This window comes from Chanos chanos, chromosome 12 (genome assembly GCF_902362185.1).
Source record: "Chanos chanos chromosome 12, fChaCha1.1, whole genome shotgun sequence".
NCBI classification, from domain to species: domain Eukaryota; kingdom Metazoa; phylum Chordata; class Actinopteri; order Gonorynchiformes; family Chanidae; genus Chanos; species Chanos chanos.
Window position 1 is genome coordinate 16,021,520 of NC_044506.1, and position 16,091 is coordinate 16,037,610.

Sequence of the window (16,091 nt, forward strand, 5' to 3'; positions counted from 1 at the left end):
CCCCCCCCCCCCCCCCCGAATCCCTCTCCAAATGGACAGGCTATTGATGTGTTTCTGTGAACAAGAAAGTCAAAGTTCATCAGTGCCTAAGCCCTGGAATCCTGTACATATACCCACTGGTTTCACTTTAAGAGTGTCATCAAAGGATAGTTTAGAAGATTTTATTTTTCTGACGGTTGTTTTGCAACTCAAAATAGCTTTTGTCTGTCTTGCGGGGCTCCTGACTGCTTTCACTGTTTAGGCAGCTGTGCTTTTGCTGTTTCTGTCGCGAGGGGAACATGGAGGAAAAGGACAAAACAGATAAACAATTTTAGCAGCGCTTTACAAAACGAACTTACAAAACAATAAATTATTCAATTGACATAAAACCTGCATCTTTAAGAAAAATCACAAAATAACCAGCGGCAAATATAATGGGTTTAATAAACTTCAGAGATTTTTTAGTTTTTAGCTACAGTTTGTGTTTTAAGGTCAATGTTGTCTGGAAGGTGCCCTCAGAACCATTTCAACTGTTATTTTTGTCAAAAGTGGCATGTCTCCATAATTGTATGTTTCCTCAGTAGAGTGTTATCCCCTCTGGTCAGTGATTACTTTCACACAAAACCATCCACAACAGCACTTTATTTGCCCCTACCTAACCCTCCTATAGTTGTTCAAAAAACTGAACATTTAAAAGGAACAGTGATAGTAAAAAAAAAAAAAAATTCTAAGAGGAAAGCAAGGTAGTCTGTTCTGTTTTATGATCTTTGTTACAACTTGGAGTCTAGTTTGAGTAATATGGTAGACAGATGTTATGCACATTGTGAAATATCAAAACTGTTTGCACTGAGCATCAGTAACTCCAACTATTTCTTATCTTAAAAAAAGAAAAAAAAGAGCTCTTGAAGATTACTGAATGCACAATTTCTTTTGATTATATAAAGATGTACTTATTTTTAAGCAAAAGTTCTAAGATGAAAATAAAGAATATATGATTTTTTTTTAATTGTTATTATAAATGGATCATCATGTAAATCGTAAAATGTCTGTTATTGTTGTTTTATGACATGTGACTGAGAAATTTCTAAAAATTTATGATACTTTTCAAGTATGAGGAAATGATGCATCTGTGGATTGAAAAAAATGGTTACTTGGATCCACTGTCCTGATCTTTTCATTCCTTAACATTTCCTGTTGCTAATATCATTGAACTTGTGCACACTGTTTTTTTGTTTGTTTGTTTTTTTTTATTCTGTAGAATTATTATCAGCTTTTAGCTTTGTGTATATTGTGTATGGTGTTAAAGCTTTGGCTTGAGGGAGGAAAGCTACACAGTCAAGCGTGTTGTGTCAATATCCTGGACCTGGTAATTGCAGCATAAACATTTATAACTGAACATGGTGTTGAATTTTTTTTGTTGTTGTACAGAGGTCAGTTGTAAATCTTATTTGTGGAGGATTTAGTTTATGAACCCGAAGGTTGTACTATTAAAAAGTATACTTCATCTCTCAGTCGAAGAGGCTTTTAGGTATTTCCAACTTTTGGATGGATCATTGTATTTTGAGGACCATTGTATTTTGAGGTCATGCTGTAGAGATTCTCTCTTTGGATTCTCACAGATTTTCTTATTTCATGTACTTCAGAATTTTACATTTTTAAAATTTGGGTGTAACATCAAAGAATGTAAAAAGCAATGCTAAAAGGTTCAGAGAGCACATGGAGACCAAACACATTTCACTCTGGTCACAAAGCACTGGTTTAGAAAAAATAGTGTGAACCTTGTCTAATCATAGCTCCATTCATAACATGCATTTAATAGCATTTTGTTTTGCATTACTGTATGGCATAGCTCTCAAAAATATAATCCAGAACAGTATACCTTGATATCTGTACATCTGTAAGACCTTTATGAGGGTAGATGATGGTTTAGTTTAACTGTAGTTACAAAAATGGATGGCTACTCTGTATCTAACATACATATTTGAAAGAGCTGAATGATTTTGGTTTTTTCATGACTTACTAACAATATCGGTCAACCGTAATCGCTGTACAAATTACCCTTATGCTTCTTTTAACATGTATTTCCAAGAGCCTTTTCGGGGACCAGACACCCAGTACAGAGCACATCGTTGCTCTGTGTTTGGGAGTCTCACTGGTGTAGACGCCGTTGTTGTGACACCTCTCTTAAAATTTAAAGACTTGACATCATGCCTAATCAAATTCAGCTGAATGAATTTCCCTGACTGTGATTAGTTTTGATCTGCCATGTGACTTCTCTACCAGAAGCACCATCTCGAGATATTTCTGGTATGGCTGTCACCTCCACTAAACATCACTACCTACAGGTGCAAGACTGACAGAGACTCTCTGTTCTTTCTTCATTTCAGCTATCATCCAGCTATGAGCCATTTCTTTTAAAGCGAAATATCATCAGCCGTGCCCATAAAATGAACATCAAAACACCCTTTCATTGAAAACTGCTTGAAAAAACAGACATTTGGTTATATCGGTAGGATGTAAAATGAGTAGTAAAATATATTGGAACACTCAGAATGATTTAAAAGTCAAATGGTTGAAACTGCAACAAGTTACGACAGAGCAGTATCCTGGTCTTGCCAAGATTAGCATTGCGAGGACTGCCGCCTAGCATGCAAAAGACGATGGAGAATTAGTTGGTACTCTCTCAGAAGTGCATATAAGTTAATCTTTTAATTAAAATGACTATGTTTAGAGAAGAAACAAACAAGTATGAGAATATGGAGAGACATTAGACGGCTGGTGGTTAGCTGTATAATCCCACCCAAAATTCAATCTTTAACCAAACATTAAAAAACATGCAGATAGTATACGACAAAACATTGTATATACCGATTGTAGCTAAATGTCAATATCTGGATAGTGAAATGGCTGTATATGTTAAGTGAACCAGGTGAAAGTAGCTACCATGTTTTCCATCTTTTTTTTTTTTTTTTCTAACTTTATCCTAGTTTGCTTGGCCCAGTTACCTGTTACTCTCAAGATTCTACCATCCATGCAATGGCTGCCTCAGTCTAGCTAAAGAAAATGCCAGAGCGATGTCAAGAACTTCATCTTTTACACGTTGGATATCATAAACTACATCCCTTTAAGTTGTAGTATAGCCATAGCCATTAGCCCAGCCAGAAACTCTTTGCTATTGTCTGGCCAAACATGTAGCTCTCTAGGAGGACAATGATACTCGTATAATCTTGCTCACGGTTAAGCAGCTGTGTAACTGGCAATGGCTGCTGCTCACTTGTTAGAGAGACTGTAACCCTGGCCAAAACATCACCTTAGGGGACATAACCAATTGCATTACAACTGGTCTTTGCTTCTAGTGTTAATGCTGTCAAGCCATGGGGTCCAGATGTATCATTCCCATTGCTCCTTTGAGATAAGTGTGATGAGGTGATCTAAATGAGGTGATTGGCCCCCACCCCTCCCCCCCCCCAAAAAAAACAAAAAAAAACAAAACAAAAGAAAGACAAAGGGGTATTCTTCTCAGTAATATGTAATTCCAAGGATAGTGGAGTCAATTAAATAAAAATGGAAAAGAAAAATGGTTTAGGTTGTTTATCTTTAACAAGAATGGATTTTGTTGTCTCTCAGTGGTCCTCAGCTGATTGCAATGGAAGGATAAACATTGATTACATAGTGATCTCAAGTGTGTCCTCTTTAATTCGCTTTAACAAAAAACTGCTTCCGACAGGAAGAGGTTAACACAGATCTGAACCAAAATGTAACCTTTACGTGTACGTCATTATCATCTATTCATCTATAGATAATACACAGGAAGCTGAGAAGCATTCTGACAAATTTGGTTGAAATGTGCAACTTTGCATTTTGCTCACGGTGCTGAAGATAGTGAAAATGGTGATCAATGCCCTTTTCAAACAAATGTGCGTTGTAATCATTTGATCTCAGCGGAGGTAGTGTTATGTAAGACCGTTTCACTGATGGTCTGCTGGAAAATGTTTTGAAATCTCACTCTCGATCAACCCACTGTCAGTCAATACAACATTATGTGCATTTTGTGCAACAAACAGCAGAAAAAAAAACCCATTAAGAATATGACCTTTTAAATGTTCATCCTAGTCCTCTCACTGCTCTTAAATGTTGTTTTCACTCTTCTGATCTTGGACTAGTCAGAGACAAGAGAGAGCTGAAAAACAAGGGCAAACAATTTGCTAGATAAAAGTTGAATGTGTTAAGACTACATGTTAAGGAGGCAATACAAAAGCTAAATACATTTTGTCCAAGATTCCAAGGAATAAAATAAAAAATTTGAATGTAAATAATGCCCTTAATATTTCGAGTACGACTCATTATGTATTTGAGTATTTGTTTAAACGTCTATGTGAGTGGAACAATGAAATGACAATCGATAAAGTACACTGTGTACACATAAAAATGTATACAAGTAGGAGCAATGAAAGTATTACCACAGAAAAAGTTAAAAAATCAGGATGTTAGTTTATGGCATGGTCATGTATTGGGGTGTTCCTTGATTCTAGATGAGGTGACATTCGCTATGGAACTGCCAGATGCTGAAGTCAGTACTTTATACGTGCCAAATGAAGTTGTTGACATGAGAATTTCTGCATATAGTAACTGTTCCATTACATTACACTGTGAAAATGTTTAAATGCCATTCTATTTTTAAACTGTTTTGCTTGATATGCTATAACTTTTTTCCTCTCTGAGTGCCATATGTCAAATATAATGTATATTTCTTTTTCCTTTTTTTTTTTTTTGGCAAAACCTGACCAGTTCTTTGTGAACCTATCTACTTCAGAAATATACTCATAAAAATATTATTTGTTGGTGTCTTTCTTTTTATGCTGAATATCCTAAAAAGTTGTTGGACATGTATCATGCTAAATTTTGAGCATGAATTTCATCAGCTTTTTTCCCCATCTCTGATACTTAGTCTGGTCTGTATAAAGATCTGATTATATAAGTCAGTAATTGTTGTTATATGGACACTCTGTTAATACATTGTTTAAGTCAATACTGCAGCATAATGAGGTTCCTGTTGAGGTCTATTACTCATCTATGGACTTTGTAAGGCTGGTATCCTGAGAACCAAACCATGAAACAGCAATGTATAAATGCACATGCAGACTCACACAGACACACACACACACTCTCTCTCTTTCTCTCTCTCTCTCTCTCTCTCTCTCTCTCTCTTTCTCTCTCTCTCTCTCTCTCTCCCTCTCACCAGAAACACTCCTGAGAATCACATGTACCCCTCTCATGCCACTGTTTCTGTTGTTTTGTGGAAAGTGGTGCCATAAAAGAGGCGCATGCATACTAATTCAAAACACTTCAAAAACACTTCATACAATCAGACAATTAGAGGCCATAAAATGCTCTCAATGCTGTAACTGTTATAGCAGATTAGCCTGCTTTAGATGTCTCTAGAGATACAGAGGGGTTTTTATTCTTCAATATGGAAACCCAGTATCTAGGAGTGCTAAACCACACATAAAGCTATAATTACACTTAACCTAGCCCTATGACATTCATTTTTGATTATGAATGGCCTCACATCCCATCGAAACGATGTTTGCAAGCTGTGTGATCAAATCATGTCCCTTTGATGTGATTAACATTACAATAATCAAGTAGAAGTAAGAACACAATAACCTTCCAACAACTGCCCTCCAGTGTGGGCTCAGAAGCAGCCTGTCCACTTTCAAAGATAGCTTTAGTTTAATTTGTATGAATGATGACTTTCAACACTTCAGATCCTCGATTTCATGTCTGAGCCTGTTCTGAACTTTGCATGGCAAATTACTCATTTGTGGATGACAAGCCAAAATATATAATCGGGAAGCGGAAATCGGGTCCCTTTCTTTCAGCTGTGAGCACATACAGACAGAAATTCTGTGAACTCCTCTTCAGTACATAAAGAACTGCCAGCAAACACGACACAGACCTTAAAATGCAAATGCACTCTTGCCGAACATCAGATTTAATGGAATATTTATTTACCACGCAATGCAAAGATATTGCAAATGGACAGCTCAAGCTGACTCATCGCTCATAATTTTTCCTCTTTTTTTTATTTTTTTTTATTTTTGGAAATTACATCCCGAAGATATTAGAATTCATCATTACATTCTTATGAGCTCCCAGTGCTTCCTCTTCTCCCTATGTGCATAAACAGTTCGGGGCAAATATATCATTTAATTGGGGCAAGCGAAATGCATAAGAAGTGCTACTGATGCAATAACTGGAGTTCAGGTGCAATTACTTGCATTCAGTGACTAATAGCACCTCTCATTTAACAAAACTGTGTTTGTGAACAACAGAACGAAATTGAATTACAATAATTATTTTATTTTACATAATTAAATGATTACACGGTCAAATTATTACATAACGTGTTTAGCGTTGATCCCCTTCACTGTGAGTCAACAGACAAGACATTGCACCACCACATGTTGCCATTTAATGTTAAGTGGAGAGAGTAAAACAGGGAGACGGGGAGAGCCCCCTTCAGTATTCGGTTTTTGCACTTTCTTCACGGTAGTAAAACTCGTTTTACAAGGTGTCTCCACGCTCGGTTGGAACTGTGGTAGCGTGTTTTCATTTGTACCCTGAGGGCGTAAATCTAAAGTCCGGACAGAGGCTGAGAGAAGCCGCTGAATGGAAAACTGAAAACTGGGGAGAGCAGAGAGAGAGAGAGAGAGAGAGAGAGAGTGGTGTCAAAGGCTAGTTGTCTTTCACTATCTCTAAGATGTTTGGTTGTTTGAATCCTTTGGGTTTTTATTTATTTATTTCTTTTTTACTATCAGTGACAATGTAAGCCCATCATATCCAGATAAGAAGTGTCAAGCTTTTGATCAAAATGACCTTCGGATACTTGCCAGACATGTCCATTTTGTTACCTACTACAAATAACAAGCTAAGGACAATGGAAACGTTAAGAGCTGATCGGTTGAGTGAACGTGTGCAAGTGATGCAAAAAAAAAAAAAAAAAAAAGGGAAAAAAAAAAAAGTTAATTCACATGCAGGTGTTTTACTCAGGCATCTCAGGAGACTGCTTAGACAGGAGAGAGAGAAAAAAAAATGATCTCAAATTATGCTTCCAGTCAAAAAGGGCAAGAGCGTGATGCCCATAGAACGCTCTCCAATACACAGTGTGCAGAGTCTGTTCCATTCATCTTGATGATGAATGACTTGACCGCAAGGAAAAGCAGCACAGCGGAAAGTGGAAGAACACGCGGCGAGGTAAACCCCGATGCCTAATTTGTGTGAGGTCTAAGCACAACAAACTGTCTTGCTTTTGTTGCCTATGACATAGACGTTGAAAAAGTTACACGCCTTCGCTCCCCGTGGGGGAAGACTTCAGCACACAGCCACAAGGATTTCTTTTTGTGGTTGTCTAAGCAATATTTGACAAGCTGCCCCAGCAGGTAATTTTCTTCTCTTAAGACTGGCTCGTCTCTCTGTCTTCATCCTAACATGTTATGGACCCTGTATAAACTTTGTCACTGTGCTGGATCTACTGCTTGACTCCTTGCTCCTGACTGCGTGACTGAACAAACTAAGAAATCTAAGCCTCTCATTGAGTCATCGAAGTCTCCAGTTGTGCATGTGACAGCATAAATTGTAAATTTAAAAAAAACAAAAAAAAAAACCCAACAACTGTGAAATATAAAAGATATACATATGAAGAACGAAGCAAAACAATAATAATAATAAAAAAATGGACTGACTGGGCAGTGCTCCTCCACGGTTTGAAACGTAAATTTACATTACTGTGGAATAGCACGCAGTAAGGATGACCGCTCTCTCAAAGCGATAATGAATATGTCAAAAAAAGATTTGGTTTGTTCTCAAGAAAATAAATGGAATTCATCGAGCCCTAATTCACTTCAGACTGGATTCAACCAAGCATTCAGGCCAAATGTCTCGCAGCCAACTGAGCTCTGTGTTCTAAATCAGAATGCACTTTTTGCAGATTGCATTGTAAAGTTTTCAAAGAGCACTGTCTGTTAAGGTCAAAAACGTAATCTAAAATATTAACCAAAACAGTCCTGTATGACAAAATAAAAGTGATAAAACAGCATTGTCATTTATTAAAGATGACATTTCGGTCTGTTTTACATTGGATCGGATTTGTTGAGTTGTTGATACAAACATTATCTGATGCAATGTCTGGTTCAAGGCAATCATTTTGATATGTTAGCATTCAAATGCCAAAACGATGTAGCTATGCAGTCATCAACTTTGCATGGCAAAAAAAAAAAAAAAGATAATATGTAAGCTGTGACATTGGAGGGGGGGGACTTGAATTCCAGTCAGTGTGAGTGTGGGAGAGAGAGATGCTGTCTCGTGAAAGATTTATCGGTCGAATTCCTTAACTGGACATTACCATTCTGAGACTAATGTTTAGGGACTGAATGCTTCGAGGCATGTGTAGGCACATACAGAAAGCAATCAGCACAAATTACGTCAAAATGCTACACGGCGTCTCAAAAAAACACGACAATGAAAGGGTGACCCAAAGTTTGAAAAACGACTCTGTGGCAAAAAAATAAAGATGAAACAGATGTCTTGCGACATCAAACCCACAATTTAGGGCCAAGACTAACAAAAGAGTCCGATCATGGTTCAGACAATCAAACTTCTTCAGCATTGTGTTGTTTTCCAAGTGTAAGACTAGTTATAATTTAATAATCCATCAAGTAATCAAAAGGCAGTGGAGGGAGAGTTCACTTGTCACAGAGCCTGATCTACAATTTAAAATGAATTAGCCCAATTTATGCATAGTTACTGACCCCCTGTGATTGTTTCTACTGTGTCCCTGACTGTTTGACTGTATTTCATGCTTTGGAAAAGTGGGTGTGAATCTGTCTAGGATGTTACTCACAGGCATGTATCACACACATAATGTGATGGGTACAGTGTTGTATTATCTTACACTAGAGCATAGAACATGGCATATGTTTAATTTATGCTTCTAGGAAAAACAGTTTTTTTAATCACACACACACATACAGAGAGAGGGAGAGAGAGAGAGAGAGAGAGAGAGAGAGATACACACAAATACAGTGCAACAGTATACAGCGGTAGGCAAGAAGCCATATTAAAAGAAATTACAGTCAAAGCTCTGGATGTGTTTTAAACACACTCTGGGGCAATGATTTCCTCATGAACCTCATTTTTTTCCACTCCAGAGAGTGAATGATACATAGACTAGGCTCTGACTCATGGATGTATGGGGAGGTGTAAAAAGAATTGAGAAAATTTGTGCTGTTTTCACTCTGCTGAGCGGATCTGTGTCATTCAAGCGACATCATATTTTTTAAATCACGAAGGCTATAGGGTCAACCCGATGTCTCTTATGCTCCGTCTCTTCAACTTAGGTTTCCCAGAACAAAATGCAAAACACACACACACACACACACACACACACACACACACACACACACAGACTCTCTCTCTCTCTCTTACACTCACACACACACAAATACACATACACATACACATACACAAACACACACGCATACAACATGAGTACAAAAAAACACAATACTTGAATGTTAGGAGATAGAAGCAATTCTCAGTATGGTAGCCCTATGCTGGTGAAGAAAACCAGCTCTGTTTCTGGGGCTTCGGTTGCACTGTCTGGAGGTGGTTGCAGAGAGGAGGTTAAGGGCACAGATCTACTCCATCCTGGGTAACTCCTCCCATCCTCCCAATGATGAGCTGAGGCCAGACAGGAGCACCCTCAGCCGACAGGTCATCCCTCCATGACGCAGGAAGAATCACTTCAGGCACTCTTGTGTACAAACAGCCATCAGACTGTTTAACACAGCCTGTGACACCAACCCCTGTCTCAGCAAGCAGTGTACCCCCCCCCCCAACTTCCTTTCCACTGGCACACATGGACCCTCTATTGCATGTTTACATACTTGTAGACTTGAAACACATGGTCACTCTATCCAGATGTGTACTTATACAGTGCACTTGGTGACTTTGTCACATAGGTCACTTCAGGGCATGTTTACTTACCTCATGTCCCTGGCCACCTCATCATTACATGTTCTTTATCACTTTGTCACTTTACTTTACTATTACATGTTTCCCTACTTCTCTTGTCACTTTATGACTGTATGTTTACAAGCACTGTTATTTTTATTGCTATTGTTTGCACTTTATAAATGTGCTCCAACTGCTCTGTTCACCTACACTGTTCTAGTTAGTTCTATTTGTTTTACACTGTACCTTGAGCTGCAAGTATTTAATACCCCTCTCCCCTCACCCTATCCTATCCTATCCTACAAGCATGTCATAGTTTAACCTTGTTGAACAGTACAGAGAGATGTGTCAGGGTGCAGAGGAACTGGTGACCTGTGAGTGTGCAAATTACATCTGTAAATTAAAAAATCACCATGAATATTAGTGACAACAAACAAACAAACAAACAAAAAAAAACAAAAATCTTAAACAAAGCATGGGACTAAATTACTTACTTAAATTACTTAAATGAGCAAGGCAGCACTGAAACAAATGATTCTAAACATAAAGCACCTGATACACAATATTTTGAGGTGCCTACCTTGGTGTTGCTGAAGTGAAAAAAACGGCAAGTCGTCGAAACTTTTTTTTTTTCTATTTTGACAAGCGAGGCTGCGTGTCCAAAGACCATGAAATTAACTTCAGGCTGTATACGTCTATTTTTGCGTGTTTTTCTTTGCGTGAGTAATTAGTCCTTTCATTTGGCGTTACCAAACATGATGAGAGTATTTGTGTAAGGGCTATCGATGGACTTCTGATTTGATGCAGACATAAGGAGCTAATGGCTGGAGGATTCATGAATAAAAATGTTATGGATGATCTCTTCACCTGCGCATTTGCAGAAGTGCACAAAGCCTTGCATACTGACATCGATGGTGGAGCACAAAAGTAGCCTACCACAATTTATTCACAAATCAGAAATGAACAAAAATGGTAAGCTCACCTTCGCATTTACGCCAGTAATGTGAATTGAGGAAAGAGAAAAACTGCTTGCCAGGTTTTTTTTCTTTATTTTTTATTTCTATTTTTTTCTGTTTTATTCCATTCTATCGACTTTTTTATCTTGCCTTTGCACTCGCTCAGCTGAGTGAATGTATGTTTCACTTTGCCAGGATATCAGCCACGGAAGACCACTAACAATAAAAAAAGATATTAAAACCAGTTCTATTGGAAAACTATTACTAGAATTTTTTGCTTCAGATATCTCTAAAGTACATTTTTAGAGTGTATTTAAAATCTTAAATTGAAGCTCTCCAAATTTCACCGTAGAATATAAATGAAAAAAAAAAAATCAATGGTGAGATAGAACTGATTTCAATCATCATCAAAAAGGGTCTCTGATTAGAAAAACAAAGAGGATAACAGCTGATGTATGGAAATAATGACCCAAATTATCCAGGGAGGTTGACATTACTTCAGGAGTGAACAAGCGCTGAAACGTATAATGAAGAGGAATATTCCTCAGCAACGTTTATCGAAGGCTGACACTACACTAACCGTTTATGTTGGGTGTGTAAAAACTATAAAAGCGACTATTCTGTAACAGCGCGATCTGTGTTCAACAGCCGATGAATCTCAGTCTGCTTCCTCACAACCTCTGACATTGAAAACAAAGGTCATATTTCCTGTGCCGAGAGAATTGAGCTGGAGGTATTTGTTGACATGTCTCAATGAACCTAAACTGAACTTGTTACAGAGAGATCGTAGGGTCTGTATCTGGACACACGGTGATCTCTCAGAGCGAAGAACACTATATCATTCCATCTGCATAGGTCGCTTTTGTGTGTTTGCTGCCACATTCATACGAACATACAGTCTGGTAAACCTCTAAGTCACTCCCAAAACAAAACAAAAACAACTGTTGCTTATGACTGTGACAATTAAAACAGGGCTTGGTTTTGTGGCGACTGACTCACTCTCAATCATATCACGACGGAGGTTTACACAGCAGCATAACCCGCTCAATTACCTAAGCCTCGTAAAACTTAATCGTTCACTCTCCCTTGTTTTACCACCGCATATAAGAATACAGTCTAATATGGGTAATGTTAATAAAAGGTGATGTAGTTACATCTCACAGTGCTACGGCCAGACAACAAAATGTCTATAAATAGTGAGGATACTGTCGTTGCGCAACCCTGTAAAAAAAACCGTGAAAACTTCACATCAGCAATAAAGTGTCTGATTGGATGACAAAGTGCTTCATCAGCATTTGCAAACTACTTTCTATACAGGGCATCAGACTTGATTCAGATCAAATGAAGATCTCACTAAAGTTGTGCTGACTTTTATGTATGGCATCTGCTTCCAATGAACATAAACTCTATTACAGAGCACTCGACCATGTTATCAAAAAGTTAAGTGGGTATTTTCTTGGATTGCTGTCAAGTGTGGCTTGTGCGAGGACAAGAAAATCAATGGCATTTTAATCATAGTCTCGGGAAGCATTTGTAAGTTTTTGTTGAAGTAGAAATGAGATTGTATAATGTGCAGCCTTTCTGCAAGCAGTACTTAGAAAAGTATTGTTTGTTTTTTTTCAGCTCTGTTGAACTTGTCCATTGAACTAGACCAATTAAAGACACAATTAGTAAGTCAGAACAACTCAGTAAACAGTTTTGTTTAGGGCAAAATGATTGTGGATTCTGGGTTTCCTCCGAAGTGATTGCTTTTTGGGGATCTGGGGAAGATGCTTGTTTATTTATCCGGTGTTGCACTGCAGACATAAGAAACGGGGACAAAAAAAAAAAAAAGGATCGATTGAGTGACACATGCTTCTTCCAAAACGACATCTCTTTCCTTTGAATGTGCTACCACCTAGACAGATACATGGTCCCTGCTCATCATCTCCTGCCATGGTCAATAGCCTCTGAGACTATGAATGACGGAGATGTTGTCAAGACGACCTGGGTGGTACCTCAGGGGTATTCATCTCTCATCTTTTTATAACTGTACATTTAGTTTGCTAAAGAGATGGAGAAGGCACAAGTGAAAAGCAAAACAAGAGCATCTGTTAGGTTACCTAGTGCGGCCAAAGGTCTGTGTGCCGTGAGTACTCAGAACACCATCTGTGATGCCCCTGATAAGGACTCTGATGGTTGGGACTGACCAACTTATTCAAGCGTGTTATTTGCCCAGAATTGGACATGTCAAGCCAAACAAACAGGAAAAAGAAAATCTGAAGGACAATGTCATCACTGAATGGTCTTGTAAAAATGCAATAGTTCTGCTTCAGTCCCAATCTGAGTTATACCAATTCATTTTCAAACTTTTGGAGACTGCTGCATGGTTAAAACAAACATTTATCATCAAATCATAGAAGGATCAGGAAATGAAATATAAAATATATATTTCAAAACGTTGTATCTGTTTTTTTTTTTGGAATGGTAAGTCTTTTTTTTTTTAAGTGGACTTTAGTTCATTTGTGATGGGTGAAAAGATCATTTGACTGAGATGAGCGAGGGTTGTTTAAAGTGTTCATTTAGACTGATGAAGTTTGATGAGAAGATTTCTTAAAGGAGCTCTAGCCTGGTAATCATGATAAGATCCTGAAGCCATTCCGTTTTGTATTAATTAGATCATGCCTTTGATCATGACATGTCTCTTGATAACAAAAGTAACATGAGTTAAAAAGCAAATGATGCCGTATTAATTCACATTTACTGCGGTCTGTTATTTGACCCTTATTATTGGACTATGATTTATGCATTTGACATCTACTTTATATCCTCTGTCTTTGGCTAAATAAGAATTTCCTAGCTTTGCTCAACCCTTCGGTATCAAAGCAAATACTGAATATGAGTGGTGTTCATAAACACGTGATCCAATGTCAGCAAATAACCAACTAGCATCCAAACATAGAAATATATTCATGCAAGAGTGAGATCTCACTCTTAGTCTCAGAAAGTTGTGCAAGGCACAAATCTGGATCATTTTGCTGTTTCTGTTTGTACCATTCAAATGCAGTGAAAGATTTTTCATGCTTGAAAAGTTCCCATCCAGAACTTCCTACTTCATGGCACAAAATGCCAATTAGTGGACCAAAGTGTTTCATCCATTAATAATCACACACGTTAATAAAAGGAATGAAAGTGAAGCTTAAATAAAATATTCTAGTATTTATTGGGATGTAACTGTGAATACTTTGATAACAGACTTCAGTTCTGTAAGTGTCAGAGGAGGTGTTGGAAAATGTTTGTTCTTAGTGTTTGTGTGTGTGCCATGTCCATACATTTTTGGGGAAAACTATTAAGCGAGATCAGTGGATTGTGACGTTATATTACTACCATGTTATTGCCTGGTACATTTTTGTAAGGCATAATTTTGCCTTATGGAAACAATGTTAAGTTTTGCCTGTTGGAATCAAGACACAGGGGAGAAAGCATGGCTCTATACAAAATTGTGTAACTTAGGACTTTCAATAAAGACATGGAGCATACCTCAACTTCTGTTTGTCTTTTAGCCCAATCGATTTTAAATTAAAAAACATCCAAGGTCTCTATAACAAGCCGTTTATGTTATTCTTTTTCAAAAACTCCATTGAACATATTTGCTTATAAGTGTTAAGGATATTTGGCTATAGGTCTTAGCCTTCAGCAGCTGAATTATGAGAAACAGATGTTGTCAGTATGTGTTTGACAGATTCTTCAAGCTAACTTTTGATATACTAAAAAATATATAGTTTTTGCTATTTCCATAAAGGTCTGCCTGAGAGGTTCGTGGAGAAATGTGGATCGAATAAATCCTCTCTTGGCACATCTCACTCAGTCACAACAAACATCTGCTTTATCTTGAATGAATATTCTTTTCAACACAGATGGAACCATTTGAAAACTAACACTTTATCACATACTTTTATGTAACTAACATATTATTGTTTTATTTCCTTCACGACTTGCTCGCAATTCATGGATAAAAATCACGAAAGAAGACAACCTCAACTTTCTTGTGTTGACACTCTATTCCTGTGTATACTTCCCCAAAAAGTGGCGTTAAATGAAATTTAATGGAATTCAATTTGATTCCAACTTTATTCCCTTGTTGGTTTTTCCATTTCAACTTCCAGCGTGTAATTTGAATCGGAATCAATGAAGTATCTCATGAACTGACCCGAACCCTAATGACAGCATGTGTAAGAATTACTTCCAGGTCTCTTCGGTGGACTCGGAAAAGTCTTTATTGTGCACGGTTATGCTTTCTGCCCACCGGTATGCTTAACGTGTTTGATGCGACACAGGCTCACTATTTTACACCTATGTTTTCTCGGATGCCCTTTGTAACAACAAGCGCACGTCAGCCCGGGTTTAACAGCAGGTAATCTCTGATTCATTCTGGTGCTTTAACGACCATGCACCACAGGATCCACTGCTGGTTCTGACGTTCTGATCCATGAGTGCTTGTGCTCTTTTGGGCACAGTATGGGACTTTAGAGGTATGCTATGCATATTATCACTTCAAAGTAGATGTGGATCACAGTTTTGGGGACAGTTTGTCAGAAACACTGACCTCTTCCCTGCGGGGATGTAGGCCTGTTGCGATACCTAGCCTAGATATACTTATTGTCATTATCCTCTTTTCGTCATCTGATCCAGCACGTCAGTGCCACTTCATCCAATTAACCTTTAAAGCAAATTCACCCTTTTTGACATATGGATCCATTAGTCCGCTTACCTGAGCATCTGTCTGATTTGTCTTTTTCTCTTAATGAAAAACCCTTAGTTTCAAAGAAAAAAGAAAAAAGAAAAATTTGTTTTCTGTATTTTTGTCAAAATGCTATTTTCTGTAATGCAATAAAATGTGCTCAAAAATGTATTCATTAACTTTGACATTAATGGTGCTGGTTGTTTTGTAGTAGTATTTACAAATAAATATTTTAAATGTCAAGTGAAAAACCAAAAACCAAAAACAAAAACAAAACAAAGCAAACAAAAAACATCCTGCAAGCCCAAGGTCTTACAATCTGGTTGATACATCTAAATTCTCAGGACTAAGTGAAAATCGTGTTTTCACAAAGTAACACAAAATGATGATGCTGTAAACAGCTTTCCACAGTTTTTCCTGAA